Raw genomic sequence first — 21,778 nt, forward strand, 5'->3', positions numbered from 1 at the left:
GTATTTATTCACCAACCCATAACTAAATATTTGCCCAGTACCTGACAGGATATAGATCAATTAATACTTATAGAATAAATTTGGAGGGAGGGTGTAATCTACCTATTCTGCATCTTTGTTGTGTTGATGGTTACATAACTGAATGCATTTTTCAAAATTAATAGAACCATACACCAAATTAATTTATTTTATTGTATGTAAATGTTTTTGTTGAGTACACACTCACCTCTTAAATGATCCATGCTTGTTCATTCACTCCTTTATTCATCAGACATTTTTTGAGGAACCACAGTGCACTGAGCACTGTGTCCAGTTCTAAGGAGATACAGATAAATAATCTCTTCCCCTCCCCCCTAGGACTTTGTCTCCTTCTCCACCTAGTTTTTATACTCCTTCCTCTCGTAGTTCCATTTTGTTGTTGACCTCACTTCACTGGAGCCCAGGGATCTTTGTTCCTTAGAGAACAAGAGGGCTCAAATGTTCTGGATCCTTGGGCTCAGATGCTACAGCAGACTTCAGACAACTCAAGACTAGAATATAGTCCTATTTCAGTGATATCATGGTTGACAAGTAGTTTTACACATGTTTTAAAAAAATACTTGCTGACAAAAGTATGTTTCATGTTCAAAATAATAGCTAAAAAATAAAATCATCAGGTAGTGTTCCCTGTAGTTCAGTCAGTAGATCTTCATTTTGGGAGAAAGGTAATGTGGTGATGTTATTAAGTAAAATAGGAATAGAAAAAGTATTAGTACTTTCAGTGTGGTGATCAGACTTGGTTGCCTACCTGAGGTAATTCAGTTTTGTTAAAATTTCCATTCACCCACATGATTCAGTGAAAAATGACCTTTCCTCTAGCTCATAAACTGTGATTAATTTAACCAGTTCCTCTTCTCAGTGATTGGTTTAGAATTTAAAATAGCAAATACTTCTTAAACATTTGTTATGTGCCAGGTACTGTTCTGATTGTTTGCTTTGTATTAACCGATGTAATCATCACAACAATCCAATAAGGAAGGTAATATTGACATCCTCATTTTATAAATAAGGAATCTAAGGCACAGAGAAATGGAGCAATTGCAGAGAGATAAACAGCTATGAATTGCAACAACTGAATTCAAACTTAAGCCACCTTATTCCCATTTTAATTTTCTGAACCACTATTTTATTCTGCACATAACCCAATTCTGGCCAATGAGATGTGAGAAAAAAAAACTGCTGGGAATTTTTTTAGAGAGTATTCTTACACTTGAGTATTGAACTCACACAGAAAGGAGGAAATTGCTGGGAACCACAGAGAAGCAAAGCCAACAATCTGACACGCCCCTCTGGAGCCTGTCCCACCTCTTTATGTCTTGTTATGTGAGATAATAAGCATCCTTTTTATCTAAATCCTATATCAGGATTTTCTCTTGTTTTACAGTCAAAAGCATCCAAACACTTATTAATATATTGAATGCTAATCCCACTCCTCATCACATAGCAAGTATGTTACATATATTATTTTATGTAACTCTCACAACTTAAAATAGGTTTTATTATACCCCTATCCAGACTGAAGGTTAGAGAGGTTAATTTGCCACAATCATACAGCACGTTAAGAGTCAGAGGCCAGTATACTGGACTCTGGAGCCCATGTTCTTAAACACCCTGCATAACTGTCTTTCCCAATCACAAAATTATTCCATTATAATAATCCATTTATCCAATGTCTGTAACACAAAGCAAGTTTTACCTTTTGTAATAGGAAATCCACAAATAGAGACAGATAGTTTTATCTCTATCTCTATCAAGCCTTAAGTCAAACAGCGGACATATAGCAAGTGCATTACACTATCTATCTTATGCCACTAAGCAATTAGATTGAATCAAAAATACGGGTCTCTTCTGACTGATTTCAGTTAGAAATGTTAAGGCAATTAATAGCAAAAATGTTGACATTTTTTGTACTTTTTCTTTGCTTTTAATGCAGGTTGAAAATTATTTCCAAATCAAATTTTATTTAGTTATGCTTACTCATATGGCTAGTCATATATATATATTTATTACATTGCCTTATTGCAGAGGAAGATGAAAAATTTTGGTGCCTGAAAAATGTAAATATTATGGTGAAAGCACACATGCAAACACAAGAAACATTAAGAAATGGTTTAAAGTGTAACAGGAGAGCTGGCTGTATGATCATGATTTCTCATACATGAGGGTATAAGCCCATCGATTATCAATAGCTGAGGGCTTTGGCTAAGTAAGTCGTCAGTGCCCACCATTGGTGTTTACAGCCTGTATGTAACAAAAGGCACAAGCTTTACTCAAACTCACACCCATTTATTTTAAAAATGTACTGATCAGGCGGCAAGCATTAGATGAGTCTAGTTTCACAAGACCCATTGACAGTAATCAACATCATGCATAGGGAGAAAAACAAATTAGATTTTTAAAAACTTTCAGCTGAAATCATCAGTGATTCTGATCCTACAAATAATGGGATGAGTTTAAAGAAACAGAGTTATCATTTGGGGGTTTGCTTTTTAAAATTAAGAACAAGGCTATAAAAATAACTTTCATTTCTGGAGGGCCTTCCTCCTAAGCAGTGATGGCTTTCTCTGCAGGGAGTGGTGCGTATTGCTGGGCTCCAGACTTCCTGGAAACACACAAAGAACTGGGTTATTCACTGCTACACCTCTTGTGGTGGGAAGCAGAGAAAGAGAAGGGTGTGCTTTGGGAGGGAAGCAGGCTCTGGGAGGTTAATATATGGCAAATGCCTCAGGCCCTGTGCTCAGCCCTCGCATGAGCCTGTCTTTCTCATTCTGTTTTCTGGTTGGAATGTAAACTGGAATATAGAAAAGGGTCTTTTAAGAACAATTGTTCCACTCCTCGATTCACTACAGGCAGTTTAGGGGAAAAAGCAATTCAAGTTTGGGTGTTTCTTGCCTTTTCCGTTTTTCTCCCATGCCTTTTCCTGACTGGTAAGTGTAGGGAGTAAAACTATTTGATCAACAAATCAGTTTTAAAGTCTTCTATATCTGTTCCCTTTAAGAGATTTCCATTCTAGAAAAAGATACCAGTAAGACAGCAGAATTAGATTTAGTGTTTAGAAGTGTATAATGAATCGTACTGTGCTTTTTGGTAATTAAATTAAGAAACTGAACATACAAATATCTTAGCTAATCCATAATGGCTCCTTGATTTCCCCTAACTTATTAATCACTAATGCTGGAATTTTAGGCATCAGTGGGGGAGATGTTCAAGTCATTAAGACTGCCCTCTGCCCTGTCAACTCACACCACAGGGGTGAGAAGGTATTGCATAGCCAGGGGTATCCCAATCAGTCTTGTCAGGATTCAGTAAGTTAATGCTCAGAGATCAGGTGTACGCAGGAAAAAAATGCCTCCCTCCACATGACTTTTGGGGAACCTTCTTAGAAGTGGTAAACATCAAAATCATCTCATTAAGATTTTACATCCTGGTTCTGGGACGAATTTCTATCAAAGGTTTACTTGGCAGTCATGGTGAGGGGTGGATTGATTGGAACAAAACTGACAATGAAATGATGGATTTTTTTTTCTTTCATTTCACATGTAAATTAATGTCCTTTGATTCTTGGGAAATGCAGCCACAGTTCCTGCCACTCCTCATGGCACAGAGAGAGCTGCCCTCTGGGGGTATCATCTCCTGTGCTCTAATAGACCCATTGGTCAAAAAAGAAAGAAAAGCTCTCAGGGCATCTTCCCCAGTAGAAGCACAGGGGTGATGGGCTGGTGCAGTCTTTGTGTTCCTTAGAAAAAGAAATTACTTTGAACAACTTCTTTATTTCCCCTGATATATCTTAAAACACTTTCAAAAACACTTTCAGATGAACAGTGCCACTTGTCCTGGGTACATGGGATCAAACTGCTGAGTCCATTGGGATGAAGTTGTCATTCCTTCTTTGAGTCTACCTCTTCCCCAGCTTCCCCTACTTCACTCCTGGCTTCATACCCCCACTCTCCCCTCACTGCTCCTTTGGCCATTACCCGGTGCTTCTCTTCCTGATGGCACTGCCTCTGTTCCTGCTCTGCCTTTGGTCTTCACACTCACACACAGATTTTTCTCTGTCCTCTTTACAAATTGGCGCTGCATAAAAACTCCACATATGGGATGAGGGCCAGGGAGTGTTGAGAAAAATACATGCCAGAATGTATCTCCATGGGATCTGGAGCAGTATCTGCCTTGGTCCATGCTTACATCACTGACACAGCCATGGGCTTAGAGCAGACATTTGATGAGTGGAGGGGTGGGTGGATAGAGAGACATATGGACCAGGTACAAACATGCTTCATAAGATCCTGAGGCCATTTCAATTTACTTTATAGTTATACACACACACACGCACGCACACACACACACATCTTTCTCTCCACCTTTTTAAACAGCGGATTTGTGTAACAATCTCTCAGGCCAAATGATGCTGTGAAGAAATATGTCTTCTTTTATATACAATAGTACAACTGCATAGATTGCTTAAGATCTAAGCTGAATATGTTTGACCATGTGACTTCAGGTCACAGGACTCTGCAGATGGACTCCTGAGAATCTACATTAGATTTTTTTCCTGACAGCAATGACTGTGTTCTAGTAGCCTGTGGTCCAGTGCAATCACAACACACACACACACACACACACACACACACACACACACACACACTCTGGGCCTTTTGATGTTATTGTTGTCTTATTTGTGCAGTTTCTTATGATAATGATGTAAGTTGAAAGTTGATCTAATACAGTCCTGAGGAGCATAGACTCTGAAGCCATTCTGGCATAAGTCTAAACACTCCTTCTGCCTCTTGGTAACTCTGTGAACATGGGAAATTCGCAGGAGTGCTCTGTGTTCCCTCTGCTTCAGTTTCCTCATCTAAATAGGGATAATAATAGGGCTTGCCCCCTCAAGTTTTTGTGAGGATTAAATATGTTAGTGTATAAAGAACTTAGAACAGGACTTGGCAGGTAGTGAGTGCTTTGTAAGGGCAGTTCTGATAGGATCCATTGGGGGATTGTTACAATAGCAAAAACTGCTGGAAATACTTTTTTTTTCCTCCTGAGTAACTATTACCTCAATATAGTATTCATTCATTGATTCCACATGTCATTGAGTGATGGCATGTGATGGGTATTATCTAGTCACTGGGACTGCACAGGGAATAAAATAGACAAATTCTCTGCCCCCGCTGAACTTACCTCATAGTGGGAGAAACAAATTTTTAACAAAAGGAAATACAAAGATAGATAGATAGATAGATAGATAGATAGATAGATAGATAGATAGAGATAGGTAAAGATTATCTATTATCTGTGTATCTATCTATCTATCTACAAGCTGACTTCAGATGGTAAAGGCTCTAGAGATTATGCAACAGGACTAAAGGGCTCAGGAGAGCCTGGGTGGGGTGGGAAGGCAACTGAGAACCAGTGGTAGGAAGCTAATCATGCATAGAGTGGGGGAAGACATTAAAGGGATCAGCAGTGCAGGGCCCCTAATGATAAGGAGCTTGGCATTTTTGCTGCATCGAAGCTGGACAACAGGAACGGGGTCACAGCAGGTGAGGCCTGTGGGGTCAAGTAGAGCTAATTTGTTCTGCTCACATTTCCCTCATAACTAAAAATGACCTATCTGGACCACTCTTAAATTTCCAAGGCACAGATAGAGCCCAAATTTTCCTTAATTATCATTTCTTGTCTAGTAGATTTCTGGGGTGGGGGAGGGTGTACACACACACACACACACACACACACACACACACACAAAGACAAAAGGCATACGCCTATCTTTATTCGGGCTTCTGAAGAATCCAGTTTTAATCCATCTACCTAATTGTGCTTTGCTATTTTCTCGTTCTTTATCCTCCAATTGCTTCACTGGGTGGGGGGTCTGGAGGGCAAACACATTCATTATGTTGCCAGCAAACAAGATAGGAATCGCACTGCAGGGGACAAAATTAAATTTACAGCTTTCCCTTGTACATGTCATAAACTATTGATTTAACACAAGAGGGAAGAGCTGCAATGATGGGGCAAAATGGCAGTGTGGAGCCAGGTTCTGGCCAAGGAGATGTTAGCGGTGACTGCAGATAAAGCTCTGGCTTCTGAGACCAGCCCCTGTCCCCAGCCAAAGGGCAAAAGGCAGGTAGACTTGATTTATGTGCTGAATGTACAAAATTTCAACCTGGGGCCATTCCCTGCTCGGAAATACCAACTTTATGCCTGAACAAAGCATGAGTGATCAGTATGGGAAAGTCAGATTCAGTGAATATTTCCATCTCCCATCCCTGGTATATTAGAGCTGCATGGGTATTTTTTAAAGTTATAAGTGAAGAGTCAGGCTCTAGTTGATAAAGACCACCCACTTTTTTTTTCTTTAAATTTTTATTGTTATGTTAATCACCGTACATTACATCATTAGTTCTTGATGTAGTGTTCCATGATTCATTGTTTGTGCATAACACCCAGTGCTCTACGCAGAACGTGCCCTCTTTAATACCCATCACCAGGCTAACCCATCCCCCCACCCCCTCCCCTCTAGAACCCTCAGTTTGTTTTTCAGAGTCCATCGTCTCTCATGGTTCATCTCCCCCTCTTACTTACTCCCCTTCATTCTTCCCCTCCTGCTATCCTCTTCTTTTTTTTTTCTTAACATATATTGCATTATTTGTTTCAGAGGTACAGATCTGTGATTCAACAGTCTTGCACAATTCACAGCACTCACCATAGCACATACCCTCCCCGATGTCTATCACCCAGCCACCCCATCCCTCCCACCCATCAAGAAATGGGCAGACCACCTACTGTTAAGTAATAGAATTAATTCTTTTCCTATAGGAAGCCTTCACTGAGACCTCAGTACTAGTCAGGGATGGTTCTGCATGTTCCCCTAATACTATAATACATGGCAATTATATTGCTCCCTGTTCCTGTCTTCACTAAGCTGGAGGCTCCAGGGCAGGGAAGGCTTCATGTGCATGCTTATATCTGAAGTGATGAGAAGAGATCTGAAACATAAAGGTACTCGGTATCTATTAGTTGAATTAACAACCCCATGTTGATTTCATATGCGACAAGATTAATTGCAATAAAACATCCTCTCTGCATGGAGATCTTCACCTCAAAACCTCTTCCTTGTCCTCATTTTCTTTACTATTTGGCACAATTCTTAGGAGATGGAATCAGGAATGAAAGGGAAGGAGAATGGGCTAGAATTTCAAAGGATTTAACTACATTGTCTGTTTCTCTATCCGTCCTAATAGGGCATTGTTGGGTGTTAAATCTGACAATGGAAACCAGATGCTTGTTGTTAACTGCCTTTTGTGTACGTAAACAGAACAGGAATTCAAGAAGCAAGATGAGTGGTTGAGTTAAAAAACACTGTTATCCAACATTTGTACAAATATTCAGCATATTCATGACTCAAAGGACCAAACTCAAGCTGAGAATTTAGTGGGAACAGGGTTAAAATGCAAAACAAAAGTCAGTAATACTTAACAACCTTTTCTGGCAAGCTTTAGCCTCCACTATGAATCTGTCTAGACAATTCAGACTCCCCGGGATGCATGTGTGATTCTTATTTCCAAATGGAAAGCATTTGAAAACTGTAAACTACATGTGTGTGGCCTTCTTCATTTTTTCTTTTCTTATGTTGTTTTCCCTCTTCTCCAAGCTCCTTCTCTTTTTCCACAGACCCAGGAACTCTCAATTACCTGTTGATCCCAGTGGGGTCAGTGAGCAAGAAGTCCAGGCAGAGGGAACAAGGAGGCTGTTGGCCAAGCCATGGCAGCCATAATGAAATCTGTGCAGGGAGCATCACCAGAGAGAGAACAAAGCCTAGAATTGCTGCCACAACAGTAGATCACAGAGATTTATCAAGGCTACGACATCTTGCAAAATTAAAGCTTTAGAAAGCAAAGTATATATATACACATACATACTTACACACCTGTGTAGACAAAAAGAAGAATTGCCAGTGCAAAAGTAACATACACAGCCAGGTAATGCCAATCTTTTTATTTCTTTTAAATGAAATCTGTAAACTTCTTTTGCTAAATTCTATAGAAACATAGTATTAAGATAGGGAGTAGTACAGTATCATAAAATGTGCCTGAGATTAAACATCAGAAAACCAGAATTTGAGTCCCAAATGAACCATTGGCCTATCATATGACATTATATGAGCATTCACTTTTGCATCTATAAAATTGTGACAGTCAGAGTTGTTGAGCCCACAAAGCATTACTCACAAAAGGAAACTGAGGTGTGTCATATAGAGGATAGCTTTTTAAACATTACACTAAGGAATCATTTCCCAACTCTGATTACAAAGAGAGTCTTAAAGAAAGAATTTATGAACCAACCGAGCCCTCACTATATCCTGACTTCATTGGGGAAAGATTTAGAGACATTGGCTACAGAATCCATCCCTCCCACTGTTTTCTGGCCAGTACCAATTTTCTAGGACAGGTTCTCCCAGGAACCAGGCCACTTCACCACATTGCACAGGTCATGAAATATTGCCAACACCAACTCATACACAAAATAAGTGTACTGTCAATCACCAAATTTTTGAAAACAATTCTCTAAGACCGCTTATTGCCAGCCACATGAAGTTGTCTAAGATTTCAGTTAGGAGAGCAGTAATTTGTTATAGACTAGCATCAGACTTCATTTTCATATGCCAAAATGCTAATGTGAATGGTGCAGAAAGAACCTTTGTCTCTAGGGGCAAAGGAGGTGGATCCATTAATTTTTTTTTTTTCTGCCCCACTTCCCTTTTATTTTATTCTCTGCTTGGGGGTGAGTTATTTTGACATGATTATGCACACTCATTCCAGCCTGCAAATCCACTATTCCCCACCCTCGCCTGCCAAACTCCATCTATTTAGCCAATGTGTGTGTTTGTGTGTGTGTGTGCACGTGCATACACACGCATATTTTTTAGCTTTTCTATCTAAATGCTGTTTTCAGAACAGGTCCAATAAAGATAAAGCTTCACATCTCTGCTAAGTCTGGCATAGGAATTCAACCAATATTTGAAGGAGATTCTGCTACATTGTCTCTTTTTGTTGCATGAATACTAGCCCCTGATGCTTTTTGATTTAGAATATTTTTTGGCACTAAACCCATCCATGAGATAGCTTGGAATCTCCATTTGTTCCCTTGTGACTTCCTTGGCATTCAGCATTGCTGGTGTTTGCTTAGGAAGGAGAGGTCTATGGATTTGGGGAGCTTCTCAAGCCCATAGTGTAGCCCTTTCTAACACCTCATCAAGGCTTAGTTGCCTGACTTGATTAGCCACAGGCAGAATAGTCATGAAGCTTACTGATGGGATTGCCACACGGTCCAACAACATACCCACTGTATGGTGCTCATTCATTTTAAGAACAAATAAATGGAGATAACCATAGATCATTCATTTAGCTCACCCTATATATGGCATAACTTGCTATTTACAGACTAGAATAGGAATAAAAATGCTTATTCTGATAATACACACTTCTGTATGCACTGATGGATTGAATGGAAGCATCCTGCAGAAAATGTTTTTCATGTTACTCCTACTGAGATCTATTATCCCTTGCTTCCTCACTGTAGTGGGTACAATGCAAAGGAAAAGTGATGCTCCTGTCCCCAAACAAAGTAAAGCTCAACTCTCCAGTATCACATGTGGCTATTTAAATTTAAAATAATCAAAATTAAGTAAAATTGAAAATTCAGTTCCTTACCTACACTAGTTGCTTTTTAAGTACTCAACAACCACATGCGGCTAGGGACTATCTCATTGAAAAGCACATATATAGAGCCTTTCCCTTACTGAGGAAAGTTCTATTGGAGAGCACTGTAATTTCTCCAAATGCAGTCTGTACAGTTGTTCTTTCTGCTTATTAAAAACACAAATTTCTGGCACCATTCAAGGCCTACTAAATCAAAATCTTTGGGGTGCAGTTTTTAAATCTGCATGTTGACAAACTTCTCAAATATTCTGTTTCTGCAGTGAAGTTTGAGAACGCTTCATGGTGTATGTCCTCACAGCCATTACACATTCAGCTACCAGTCACCAAAATGTTGCCAAGTTTATTTTATTTAAAATAGTTCTCCTTTCCTCATTTTCTTCTCTCTCCTTCTCTCTCTCTCTCTCTCTCTCTTTTCACTGAGTTATGTTTTCCCCATATATTTTGGGTCATAATATAATTCCTTTTGGGAGAGTAATTACTAAATTGTTTTTGTTGAATTGATGACCAAGAACCTTTATATCTTCTCTTTGCCAGTGACTGCATAGGCAAAGAGCAGCAGAGAATAAAGTATAGAACATAGGAGCACCTAAAGAAACCAAAAATTCTCACTGAAAAATCTCATAAATCATAAAGTTTTTCAAATCTTCAATGATGCCTTTCTCCTTCTGCCAGTTCTTCGATCATTACTGTCTCTAGCAGTTACACAGAAAGGTAGAATCAGGATCTTGGGGATGAATCTCACCACCAGTTTTATATACTTATATATCAAGTGAGATAAAATAAGGATAAGGATAACCAGCATTCCTTCCTCCCACCACACCCCAAATTAGAAGGGTGTTATGTGACCTCATGCATTCTTTTACTCAACTTTAAGGTTTCGAGCAGGGATATCTGTTGCCTTCTGTGACAGTACAAACCTATCTGATCACACAAGTCAGTCCTAGAGGTCTCTTTTCCCCTTCTTTCATCTTCTTTCCTGCAGTGTGGGATTATAGGTTTGCTACCCCCTGCCTGGGAACTCTGAATGAGACCCAAAGAGAACTGGAATTTTCACCAGTGTCCTAAATCACCATTATTAAGTCCGAAGAGCACATCCTGTACAGGAAAATTGCAGCAGCATATGGGCAGCCCTCTGCACTTCATATGTTATCCATCACATTATAGAGCCCCTGCCACATGTTCCTGAAGCGTCCAGGGAAGAACTTGGCTCCGTGCTTGCTGAGTAGGGCCTCTTAATCTGTTTTACCACAAACAGTTTTACAATTACTGTGGGCATCATGGACCCAGCTGATATTTGAGCTTTGTCCAGACAAATCTATAGCAAATAAACATATGACACAAAAATAATCCACTGAAATCAATGGAAAAAGGAACTAGAGAAATGGAGAAAGGGTTTATTGGTTACAAAGAGAGAAGGAGAAAAAAGCTCACCCTTTGAAGAGCTTTTATTTTGACTAATTTATTTATGTATACACACAGACATATACATTTCAAATATATGGGTATATGTTAATGTTTCAAACGTACACTACATATTTCATTTTTATTTTTAATTTTTTTAAGATTTTATTTATTTATTTGACAGAGAGAGACACTGAGAGAGAGAACACAGGCAGGGGGAGTGGGAGAGGGAGAAGCAGGCTTACCGCCGAGCGGAGAGCCCAATGAGGGGCTCGATCCCAGGACCCTGGGATCATGACCTGAGCCAAAGGCAGACGCTTAACCAACTGAGCCACCCAGGTGCCCCCATATATTACATATTTCAAATATGTGTACATTTATATGCTCCATACACACACACTCACACGTACCTCTCTGTGTTCATTAAATATTTATCAAGGCCTTACTATAAGTCAGACAACATGCTAGGCATTATGAAAGAAAAAAAGGTGATCAAAAATGGACCTCGGTGCCTGCCCTCATTAGAGAGTCTAGTGAATGAAAACAGACATTAATTAAATAGTCTCAGAGGTAAGTGTAAAATTATAACTACCCCTATGCTTCACAAAACTGTATCGTGCTATGAGTCTACAGGGAGTTTTTGTCTTAGTCTGACTGATAAAGGAAGGCATTCATAATGAGGTAAACAGTTGAGCTATTGGGATATTTGTGATGAGGTTACATGAAGAGGTAACGGTTGAGGCAGTGGCCTGCAAACAATTGTTTTATATCATATGCTCCAGATATGCATTTATTATGTATAAATTACCTATATATGTTCCTGCCTGTGGATATTTCAATATTTAAAAGCAGAACTTACCTTTAAGTTTACATAAAAATAAATAGAAATAAAAGCGTCCCCCTCCCCACCCCCTACCCCTTCCCAGGCCCCAGAGGACTGACTGTCTTGCATTCCCCACAGGGCACATACATTCTACTTTGGGTCTCATCTTTGAGGATGTCATTATGTGGACCAAACAAAATGAGTAGGGATCGGGAAGAATATGTGTCAGGGCCTTGAGGAAGGAGGGAGCAACATAGGCCTGAAGAGCTGAAAGGGGCCCAGTATGGATGGGAGAGAGAACAGACAGTTAGGTAAACCTCAAGAAGACCTTAGCTCCCAGACCAAGCTTGGCTTTGTCAAACCCAGTGACGTCTTAAGTCACCAACCTAAGACCAATGGGAAGCTGTGAACTGTTTTATCACTGAGTAAGAAGATTCCATTTGAATTTTGAGATAATCGTTTTCAGTAATTGTGAAGAATGAGTTTTATCAGAGCATATTAAACCTTGAGCAACTGATTTGTCAATGAACGGGTCACTTAAGACAAATTAAATTTTATGAGAATACTCTTTGTGTTCCAAGCGTTGTTATTAAAAGTGCCTTTCTAAATTAGTCAAGGTACATAATGTACCAAGTGGCATAACAAATATAATTGAATCTTTGGTCTTGTAGTTCCTCAAGGTAGGCCAATATATATTTGTGATTGATAATTATCTTGACCGTGCTCATCATGGTCATCATTCTGAATCACATTTTCCTTTGGCATATTGCTTCATTGTGTGAAAATATGTAACCAAACAGGAAGTAAGTGCTTTACTTGCATTAGCTTTGTTAATCCTCACAAACACACTATGAGGTAGGTAGGCCCAGGAAAACCACTAGGCTGCTTATGTTATAGGTTATCATTGCAGGTTATTCCATGATATTACCTATTTTGGTAGATTTGTCCAATCTTTTGAATAAGTAAACACAGATTTAGAATGTTTACTTTGCTAGAGTTCTAGTTGGTTGGTTGGTTTTGATGTTCTAAAAACAAGGATTGGACAACAATTTTGTATAAGATTTATCTTGGGTTTCCTTTCTCTTATTTACAGAGTAAATCTACCAGATCTTGTTAGCCAATGGAATGAATGAGTAGTTGTTAGGCACTGTAAACATCACAGTTTAGACTATATTTTAGTTAAAGGCAAATTGTTAAAACTATTCCTAAAGAAATCTTATGAGATTGAATGAAGAGGTTTCTAGGCCAAGGGCCCCATTGCCCCTGGAACTTGTTCTCAGCCTTAAGCAAAGGCTGAGAGATAGATGATCTAATTAACCCAATGCCAATTCTCCTCTAAATAATATGACAGCTCACTCATAGTTTTCTATGAAATTGTAACAATATTATTATTATCATCTTATAAAACTCTTATTGTTCTGAATTAAATCCACTTTTGGTTTTATATACTACCATAAGTCTATACAAAAATAAAAAATAATTTTATACACAATGCTGCATTAAAGTTGGGATAATGGTCTGTAGTCCATTTAGTAAAATAGGACAATTTGAGTGTTCCAGGTTGATCTTTTTTTTTTTTCCCGTAATTACTGGAATCATTGGAAATATGTGTGGCCTTTCCAGCACCAAAGCTGTTTTCATTTTGGTTGAGTTCTTCTGCCTAGTCAATTTAGTAAAGAGATAGCACAGTTTGATAAGTCGTCTCTTCTTAGGAGAAAGCAGACCCTCCATAGCATGTGGCATAATTTACAGCCATTATTCAGGGGAAACCCTGCAGAGCTTAGCTCCTAAATATGGAATTGCTCTCATTTTCCTATAGTTGAGTTGGGTCATTAGCTAAGTCATGTAGGTACAGTCTGAGAAATCCCTTTGTGTTCTCAAATGGTCTGGAGTGGCCAGAAGAAAACAGAGGGGCTTCAGCTTTAGAGGAACTTGAAAAGAGCATGAAATCAAACTCCAAGGAATTTTGTAACAGTGCATGTAGTGGTTTGAAAGATTCAAAAAAATTTTTTTCTGAAAAGATTCTTTTTTCAGTTTAAACACTTTTTTCTATTTGTATATTTTCAATGTAAGTCCTTTTTTAAGTAAAAAAGGCAGTTTAAAAAACATTATCCACAATGTCATGGAAAAGTAAACACTGATAATATTTTGGCAAATTTACCTCTAATTATTTTTCAAGCATTTATTTGTATAATTGAGACCATGCTCAGAGGCTCTTCTTTAATATAGGAAATGTTTATGTGCTTTTTAGTCTATAATTTGCAAAACCAGTAGGATGGACTACAGGTACTGGATTCTAGTCCACACTTTTCTAATGATATGTTTATAACTTTAGGTAAGTTGCATGTGTGTGTACTTAGAATTAATTTTATTTTGTTTTTTTTTGTTTTTTTGTTTTGCTAAATAAGTAAATTGGACTTGATCTCTGGATCTTGTACAGCTTCCACTTCACATGATCTTCTGTAATTTCCATTACACCAATAGAATTCAATGTATATAAGAATATCAACCACATGATTTCTCTGCCTGTGTATCTAGATGCCCAAAACAGTGAGCCTAGCACATAGATGTTGCTCATTCAATATTTGTTGATCAATTAGTTTTTACAATAAAGTACCTAAGTGGAGTTGCAATCAATAGCTTTTCTAAGTAAGACAAGCTCAGTTTAGTACAACTGAGGCACAATACAGCAAAGTGGTCGAGCAGTGCAGGGTCATGGCAAAAAAGGCAAACTCTGAAAGCAGATTGCCTGGGTGTACACACCAGCTCCTCCATTTACTAGCTATGACCTTCTACATGTTCTAATGACCTTCTACACATTCCTAATGACCTTCTACACATTCCTAATGACCTTCTACACATTCCTAAGTTTTAAACTTACTGATTGAATCACAGAATGTGGGTAACAGTTGCAGGTAAATTATAGTGTGGTTATTAGGAATAAATTAGTTTATGCATGGGAAGCTGTTAGAAGGGTATCTGCCACATAGTAAAGCCCTCAAGAGATGTTTGCTATTAATCATAGTGTGTATTGCAAGAATGGGAATGAGAATATGCCCAAAGAATGTCTTGGCATTTAACATTTTTAAAACATAATAAAATTAAAACAACTTTTCTACCTAGAGGTCATATCAGACTTGATCTGGGGCCAGAACTAAACAAGCCTGGTGAGGAAGAATGGTCCAAGAATTTTGTTTAGACTAGAGGTAAGGGATAGTTAGGTAGGTCTGAGGTCAGGTCCAGAATAGTCAGATAATCTAAAAAGAAGAAAACACCAAACAGAGCTATAAGAAATTCTTAATCCTTTGTTCCCCAACGAATTGGTGGTCTTATGGCTACAGTCTTGTGTCAATTCTGGGTGCCTCATTTAAAAAGAAACATGCACCTATTCAGCCCTCTCCATGTATCTAGAAGTAAGTGGCCAGCAGAGTTTGTGGTGTGGGGAGGTCTTTGGTCTGTGTTTTCAAGAACTGGTGAAGTTGAGTGACCTGCTCCTTCCCAGCAGAGTTCATCAAGTTCCTGGAGTTTGGTCTCCATGGGCAGCCCTGGCACATGGCAGGCACTGTGTCCAATCTGCATGGTTCAATAGCCAAGCCTGATTTTCCTGTCCCTCCCCTCCACCTTAACTAAACATCTTGAGGGAGGAAACTGAACTGATACACAGAAGAGGCATAATAGATATTTTTGTATTTAAAAAAAAAAAGTGTATTTAAAGATGGAGTAGACACCAGCTTCTGTACTTAGAGTTACAGTGAATTTTATGTGGTCTCCAATCAAACCAATGTCCCTCTGGTCTCCAGACCTCTGAAGATATCATTGCCTTCCCTTGGAATGCCCATTCCTGCTACTTATACTTGCTTAACTCCCACACATCCTTAAAAACTCAACTGACATGTGACTATCCTTAGGAAACCCATTCTTACTATGTCCCCTCCACCTCGGTTCAGGCTGAGATGAATAAATGCCCTCCTTTGTAACCCAATCACACCCTATACATATGCATGTTTCTCTCAGGATCTAATGCAACATTCATAAATTCTACTATTACTTTTCTGTCTCCCTCATTAAATTACAAGGTTCTTGATGCCTAATGACTTTGAATTTCAGCTCAGTATCCTCAGGGCCTACCTTTGCTCACATATGGAAGGATTTTTGAAGTAATAGGGTTTAAAGTGGACTGTGTCAAGAAGAAGCTCTATACTAGTTAAGGATGGAATAGAGCCTATGTCTATGTGCCCTGCCTCAACCGAGATTCTATGGAATGACTCTCCCCATCCTTACAGGGGATCCAGTAGGACACTACCTGGAAATACTTTATGAGCCAAAGATAGTTCACATATGCTAAAGTAGTGAAATTGCTTTTCTTTAGTACATTTAGCAATTTAGATTTTTACCTGTTCAGCAGGTTTCTCTTCTCCAAATTAGTAGCTTGTATTATACCAATATATCTTCAGATTTTTCTTTGTGTTTTAAAACTTGCTTCTCACATTTTCAGGTCGAATTAAAAACTGCTTGTTCCCTCTCTTATGACATTTTTCTAGCCCTTGAGGTAGTTAGCTATGTGCCTCTTTTTATCACATCCTTAACCATTATGGCTTCTGTAAGCTTGCATCACTCAGCATCAAACACCTTTCCTTGGCCCTCAGCCCCATGCAGTCTTCTGCCCTTTCCATCTCCATTTCTAGCTTTTCTTTGACCAGTTTTTTTTTTTTTTTTTTTAAGAGAGAAAGAGAGAGTGCAGGGGGAGGGGGAGAGAGAGAGAGAGAGGGAGAGAGAGAATTTTAAACAGGTTCTATGTTCAGTGTAGAGCCTGACACCGGGCTCGATCTCACAACCCTGAGATCATGACCTGAGCCAAAACCAAGAGTTGAATGCTTAATGGAGTGAGCCACCCGGGCACCCCTGGCCAGTCTTTACTGGTAATAGAAATGCCATTTTTCACTTTTCTTTCTGCTACCATGTAGTTGGTATTTGAATTATTTCAACTAAAGCATCCATTTGCAATTTTAAAACAAGTCATAATAGTCCTCCTAAAAAATGCCTCCTTATTCTTGAGGCTTTCAAAAGGTTCTTTAAGCTAAATATCTAAGGATATTTAAGTTGACAGGTGCAGAATTAGACTCAATTATCAAACAATAGCTAGAGTCCACAATAAGGGAGAATAATTAGCTATTTGATGAATTAGAGATCTATTTGTACATTGGGAATTAAAAACAAAATTTTGTTGACTTAAATAACCTCCAGGCCTTATTTCTTGTGTTAGTTTAATTGAAAGTGATGACTAAGCTCAGACCTCTGCCGTGAAAAGCAAGTGTGTGAAATTCTAACACACTCCTGAGGTCAGGAGAGTATAATTTACTAATGAAAGCACGCTAAATGATTTTAATAAAGTCCATCTACTTTTGAATCAGCTTTATGCATTCGGTTCAACATTGTATTAAGTCATCTAATAATTGGAAATGTTAATTGCAGTCAGATTAATGAAGGTCATTATTGCTTTTTTGTATATACCGTGAGTAATATTCAGTTTCAAGATATTTGCTGTTTCAACCACATGTATATATTTTGGTAGAGATGTCGATATACAAGGCGTTTTCATGTATTTCTCAGCTGCTGAAGTCAGTATGTGTATGAGAAATGCTTCCAGTCACTCAGAGCCCCCCTTTTAAAAAAAATGATATTTATTCAAGAGCTCCATCAAAAAAGAAGTGCATCACCATCACAACAGTCTCCTTCCCTGAGATCTTGCAGAGTAACCGTACATATTCAGATAAATGGACCACTGAATGCTGTCTGTAATAGCAATAGCTGGTACCTCTCAGATAACGCTGAGCTGCCCAGCCCCCATAGATGAGAAAACAGGCAACAACTAAGTCGAATTTTTATAGATCTGAAGTCTGCTGAATACCCATTGAAAGAGAGCAAAATGTGCATTAGACCTTACTGACAAATGCCCAAGTTTCAATCTCTCAAACAGTTTTGCAGACCAACAAAAAACAGGAGTGAAAGGGATTATCTCCATCCTCAAATTTTCAACATGGTCAAAGGGACTGTAAAATCCTTCTGGTGAGCAAGCCAGGTTTAATGATCGGGAACAAATGCTTCTTTAGTCACAGACCAAGCCTTTTGGATTGTTGTAATTTCCTGTTAGGGGCAGCAAAAGCAGTGCACAACCTCCTCTCCTACCCCACCCTGCCCTCCAGTGCCCTTTGCCATACTGTTTTTCTCTTCCTCTTTCCTTTCTCTTTCTTTCAGCACAATTCGAGCTATACTGCAGGTTCTCCTGGAGGCTGCACTTGTAGGGCGGGAGGGCCATATTGTGATCCATTCACCACAATTCTGCACCTAAACCCACTCTCCAGAGAAGTAAATATGTACCCAAACTGCTAACTGTAAACATAATTGGTGCCTAGCAGAAGGTTGAACAGAGCACTAACAACAGATCATTAGGGGCTGAATAGATGATCTTATGCAATCAGTTGCTCTGTGACTGTGCCTTAGCATAGCAGTGGGCCCCTATTATAATTAGTCTTTTCATAGCCTGTGCCATTTTCTCTATTGATGTCTGTGATTGCGGAGAGCAGAAAGTAGGTGCTGTTGTCCAAAATCAGTAGTTTGCTATATGCATATACTACTGCAAACTGCTGTCATTCTTTTGAAACATACTGGGGACTATTGTTCAATATCAGTTACTCATTTTTTCTGAATCTGGAATAGACCTCTTTCTGTTTACCAGTCGCATGTTAAATTACTCTGACAGATGCATTTTTTTAAAGGCAAGTAAATTCAGTCCCTGAGATTAAATGGATGAAAGATGCTGGATGGCTTGTCATTATCTTCTGGTGTCGTTAACTCCCTAGGACTTACATATCCACGAATTTCCCACACGGCTAAAAACTGCCTTGACTTATTAGCAGCTCCATATCTACCTCGAACACTGGTTTGTGCTCCAAACAACTTCTTTTATTTGGAATTGGGTATAACTACTAAGGTAAAATGACCAAAGTCCTTTATGTTGTAGCAACATATAAGGTTTTTGCTTCAAAATATAGGAGAACAAGGTAAATTTCTTGCATTGCTCCTCACTGGACTAACTTGAGGTCTTCCTAATAATCATAATCCAGAGAAGGTGAGCAGGAACTGCCTATGTGACATTTTCTAAACATTAATCCGTGTCTGCAAAGTAACTTTCTGTTCCGTATAAAAGGATATTGGCTAACTGGTCAATTTGTGTGAGTAAATAGTCAACAAATCCAACACAGTCCCTTATTTGTTGGTGATGTTCTTGTTTAGCTCTGAGGGTACACATGCAAACTGCACACCGTTCCTTATGAACAGAAGCAGCATACATTTTTGTAGAAAAACAAAATCAAGGATTAGGACATGATGAAGGAAAAAATGCTTAAACAATGCCACAAATCTCCAAGAAGAGTGTTTGGAAATCTTAAAATTAGAATTAGGTGAACTGCAGGAAAAATGTGTAAGGACAAAAAATTATATATTAGTTTCATTCAAATTAAGGGAAAGAATAAAGAAGAGCTAGGTTCAGATAAAAAGGAAAGAATAGAGCCACTCTTTTCCAGTTTTGAAATTGTCATTTAGGTAATGAAAGATTTTTAAACTGAAAAAGATGAAACTCAAAACATGCAGAAATACAGAGAGCATCTAACTAACTTAAGACTTTCATTGTCCTTGATCAGATGAAATATGCCCCAGTGCCTGCTGATAAAATCAATAAAACTGATTTGGGACTTTTGAAAAATCAAAAATGATGGACCAGAAGACCAGAGATGAGAAAAATTGGGTCCCATTTTTTTTTAAAGAGTGAGGAGTAGATGTCTTCAACCATCCAATGTAGGACCTGTTAATTACCAATTCTTTGAAAAATATTACAGACAAATTACTAACTTAATTGTGAGAAAAGAAAATCGTGGTTACTCTGAGCTGGGACGGGGTCACTGAAAATCAGGTGATGTCAGACTGACCTCATGTGCTTTTCTGACCATTTTACAAAACTGTTTATTAAAAGATGAGAATATGTAGCATAGATGAATATTAGCAAAGCATGAGAGGATATATGCCCTGATACCATTGGTGACAGAATGGAGAGAAATGAGTAGAATTTTTAAAAACTGAGCTCACCCAGAGGGAATTTCTTAAGGTAAGAATCAACATTTCTTTTAATGGATTCTATGAGGAGATAAAGCACAGAGATTGGGCGTGTAATAGGAATGTGGTTGAACACATAACACGCTGAAGAGCAGACCTGGAATTTTAAAAGTTTTCAGGAATTTGGAATAATAATACAATCTCAGAAAATAAGACTGCAAGAATATATGCCAAGATGAACATTTAGATTTGTGGAAAAACAAACAAACATTGCTGTCAAGTTGACTGCAGTTTCAATTCAAATCAATAGTCTGACAAAGCTATACCAAAAATAAAGAGAACCTTAGGTTACATTAGAATTAAGGGGAATAATGACCCACCTTTACCTCTAACCATGAGATACTAATTCCACAGTTTTCATTTTGCCCAATTTTTTTTTATGATTCATATTAATTCCTTCAACAATACCTATAAGTTGTGTTTCAGCCTCCTCATACCACAAAAATAGGGCATTCTATTTTTATATAGTTAAAATTGTCATAAATGTCTTCTTTTAGGCCCAAATTGATTTGCCTGTAACTTTTATCAAATAGATATAATTCTGTTCACTTGAATCACACAGAAAAGTCTTAATCCATCTTCTATCTGACAACTCTTTAGGTATCTAAGAATTTCTTTCATTACCCTTGTCAGATTGTATTTCCCTTTTGAAATATACACTATCATGTCAACATCTCCTCTTTTGTTAGTGTTGATATTCATTCATACAACACATAGTTACTATTCCAATTGATGTGCTAGTACTGATGATGGAAAGAAAAATAAGACATTTTCTCTGCACTCAAGGAGGCATTTTGTCTAAAAGGAAACAACATACTATTGACTTATATTGGGCTCTTTGTCGGCTAAGATCTCTAAGGCTTCTTTTGTTTCTACAAGTAATAGCAGCTATTAAGTCGTGTCTCACCTATTTTACCCACGTACATAGTTCAGTGCCAAGCCCACTGAAAAAGAGATGCTTCGTGGTCTGATAATATTAAATTGTCTTAAATTTGTAAATTCAAAGCCACCGGCTTATAGTAGGGATCAATTATATTCCAAGTACAATTCCTGCTCTTAAGACCACCAGCCTAGTGGTAGATGAAGAACTATAAACCAAGAATCACATTATAATGTTATATATTTTAGAACAGAGATATGTAATGAATGGTACTGGAATGCAGAATAAAAAGCAGAAACTATTTTGCTGTTTGCTATTTCAGTGAAAAAGATTCATTCACAATTGCCTCTATGGCACTTTTTTTAAAAGACATTTGGCATATGAGATTTTATTTTTTAAGAACTGGAGCTATTTACCTCGGGAAGACCAGAGGAAGATCTGAATGCTATCATCCAAATAATTGAAAGGCTAATATACAGAGATACATATAGATATTTGGCTCTGGTTCTCTGAAGAACCCTGACTCAAACAGGCTGAGAATTCCAAAATAGGCCCAATAGGAGTTTCAGAAAAAGAGAGTACAGGTATACCTCAGAGGTATTGCAGGTTTGGTTTCAGGCCACCACAATAAAGCAAACATCACAATAAAGCAAGTCAGAGGATTTTGTTTGTTTGTTTGTTTCCCATTGTATATAAAAGTTATGTTTATACTATACTGTAATTTATTAAGTATGCAATAATAGCATT

At 38.2% G+C, this 21,778-nt stretch overlaps 1 protein-coding gene across 5 annotated transcripts in view; it reads left to right on the plus strand.

Moving 5' to 3' along the window:
* Positions 1-21,778, plus strand: part of LOC113917567 (limbic system associated membrane protein) — a 651,218-nt gene that overhangs the window by 262,964 nt on the left and 366,476 nt on the right. The gene's annotated exons all lie outside the window — the stretch shown is intronic.

This window comes from Zalophus californianus, chromosome 1 (genome assembly GCF_009762305.2).
Source record: "Zalophus californianus isolate mZalCal1 chromosome 1, mZalCal1.pri.v2, whole genome shotgun sequence".
NCBI lineage: Eukaryota > Metazoa > Chordata > Mammalia > Carnivora > Otariidae > Zalophus > Zalophus californianus.